This window comes from Diplotaxodon limnothrissa, linkage group LG3 (assembly GCF_057381915.1).
Source record: "Diplotaxodon limnothrissa isolate DT_005_m linkage group LG3, D_limnothrissa_male_GT1.1, whole genome shotgun sequence".
NCBI lineage: Eukaryota > Metazoa > Chordata > Actinopteri > Cichliformes > Cichlidae > Diplotaxodon > Diplotaxodon limnothrissa.
Window position 1 is genome coordinate 5066073 of NC_140598.1, and position 2836 is coordinate 5068908.

Consider the following 2836-nt stretch of genomic DNA (forward strand, 5'->3'; position numbering starts at 1 on the left):
TAGAGGAGGAAGAGCTGGAAACATTTCCTGTGTCTTTCACTCACTTCCTGTTTGTTTCGGGCAGATGACACATGAACAATCACACATGCAAGAATATTTTCAGGGACAGACACACTAGTCTAGCTGGATAGTTCATGGATATTTATGTAGGGGGTCTCCAAGGAGTCTGTTTGCAGGAACATTTAGGTCACAGGTGTACCTGATATAGATGCCAGTGTACCTAATAAAGTGTCAGCTAACATTTGGAAATGGAAGCTTAAATAATGACAAACTGTACATTCACAGCTGAATTCACAATAAATTTGTTCTGAAGTGCACATTTTTCTGTTATTGTTCTCAAACAACAGAATGAGAATGAAATATTGATTCTAACAGGGCCCATAAACAGCATTAGCTTAGCAGCATTAGCTTATCAGAGTTTCCATCATGGTCACACAAATCCTTAGCAGAGAAAAGTGGCCTACTTAGCAATAGCTGCTCAAGTTGTATAAAGAAAGGGAAAACAGTATTAGCATTAGCTGCTAATGGCAGCTTACTTAGCATAAACTCTTCACATCTTTATAATGCAAGGGAAAGGAGTCACTCATGGAAGCCTATTTAGCATTAACGTCTCACATCATTATAACACAAGAGAAAAGGGTATTAGCATAAGCTACTAATGCTTATTCACCTCAAATTAGCTTTAGCTGCTAATGGTAGCCTACTTAACATTAACTCCTCACTAATATAATGCTAATTCACCTCAAATTAGCATTAGCTGCTCATATTGTTATAAGGAAAGGTTTTCCACAATAAAGGCATGGTTAAAAAAGGGAGGAAGGAAGCAGTTGCGACCCTCAGTATGTCTTGAAGATGATCATCCGTAAGTCTGGACCTGTACTTGGACTTATTGAAGTTCAAAGTGGAGAAGAGCTTTTGGCACAAGTATGTGCTACCAAAAAGGCACATGGTCCGCTTGAACATTCGGGAAAGCCGAGGGAAACTAGGGCTCAATCCTCTCAAAAATTGTCCAAGCTTGTCTGCTTTTCCACTCACCTCCCTGAACTTTGCTTTGAGTTCAGAGTTGCACTGCAGCTCAATGAGCTGCATTTGAAGCACAGAAGGGGCATCTTGCACATCAAAGGAGACGGGGTCCGCAAAAATGTGAAAGGTGGCTCTGTGTGTCTTGAAGTCAGCAAATCTGTGATCAAATTCCTCCTGTAGCCTCAAAATGACATCAACATACTCGTCAGCACTGAATGGTGTGCCTGCATCCACGAGTGCCTTGCATGCTGGGAAATGGCAAAGGTTTGTCTGAGAGAGCTGAGCTTTCCAGAGCGCCAGTTTTGTGGAGAATGCTCTCACGTTGTCATAGGCAGCACTGACAAGTTGCCCCTGGCCTTGTAACGTCTTGTTCAGTACATTAAGCTCATGTGTCATATCAACAAGAAAAGCTGAGTCCATGAGCCATTTGGGATCAGTTAGCACAGGAACACTAACTCCATCCTTCTCCATTTTATTTATTGAATTTTATTGTTTTATTTATATTTTGATATTGCTAGGGATGATGCAATGATCGGGGACCATTCTTAATTTCGTTGTTCTCATGACAATGACAATAAAGTTTCTGATTCTGATTCTGAAGGCTTCACTTCTGCTCTCAACTCAAAAAGTCTCTTTAATACATTTCCCCTGCTGAGCCAACGTACCTCAGTGAAGTCGAGCACATCCCCATATTCTGACTCCATTTCCTCTAAAAAAGCACAGAACCTTCGGTGCTTTAAGCCCCTGGATCTGATTTGGTTGATGCATTTCACAACAATAGACATCACATTGTCAAACTTCAGGCATTTGCTGCAAAGGACCTGCTGATGGATGATGCAGTGCAGAGCAATGGCCTCCTCCACGCCTTCCTCTTCCAGTTTGTTTTGTGCCACCAGTCCATGTTTCCTCCCTGTCATTGATGGCGCTCCATCTGTTGTTATTCCAACAAACCTCTTCCATGGCAAACCAACATTCTCAATGGCATCACACAGCTTGTAAATATCTGCTGAGCGGTGGTCTGGCCATGCATTGGAATTACTGTGAGCAGCTCCTCCATCACTTCAAAACTGTCATCAACACCACGGACATACATTGGGAGCTGGGCAGTGTCGGTGATGTCTGTGGTCTCATCAAGAGCGACTGAGTATACACTGAAACATTTGGCTTTCTCACACAGTTGGTCATAAATGTCACTTGACAGGTCAGAAATGCGATCTGCTGCGGTGTTGGCAGAAAGGCTGATGTTGCTAAACTGACCTTTCTTTCCCGGACAGACTATATTTGCAGCCTGCAATATGCACTTTTAGACAAATGCACCTTCTGTGAATGGCTTCCCTGCTTTAGCAATCATCTCACTAACCACGTGGCTCCGACTGCTGCATTATTCTCTTTGGTTGCTTTCTTGGAGAAATCTTGCTGCCTCAGTAGATCTGTTTTAAGACTGGCAACCCGGTTCGCTCTCTCGTCTCCCTGGTATTTTGCATCCAGCTCAGCATGTCTAGTTGTGTAATGACGTTTCAAATTGTATTCCTTGTGCAGCGCAACTTTCTCTGTGCAAATAAGACAGGTCGGGGTGCCCCTGTGCTCAACAAAGAAATATTGCATTTCCCACTTTTCCTGAAATTGTCGGTGCTCATCACCAACCTTTCTCTTCACCGCAGGCTTTGAAAAAGACATGTTTGGGGCTATGTGACATTTATAATTCTACTTGGTGTCACTGTCGCATTGAAGTTTCAATCAAGCGTTTAGCCGACGGACGGGGAACGTCTCAACGCGTAGAGAACGTCATTTCTGCTTCTTTTTCTTGCAACCG

At 43.1% G+C, this 2836-nt stretch overlaps 1 protein-coding gene across 1 annotated transcript in view; it reads right to left on the bottom strand.

The window, feature by feature from the left end:
* LOC146634314 (NLR family CARD domain-containing protein 3-like) overlaps positions 1-2836 on the bottom strand; it is a 494998-nt gene that overhangs the window by 335935 nt on the left and 156227 nt on the right. The window lies entirely within an intron of this gene.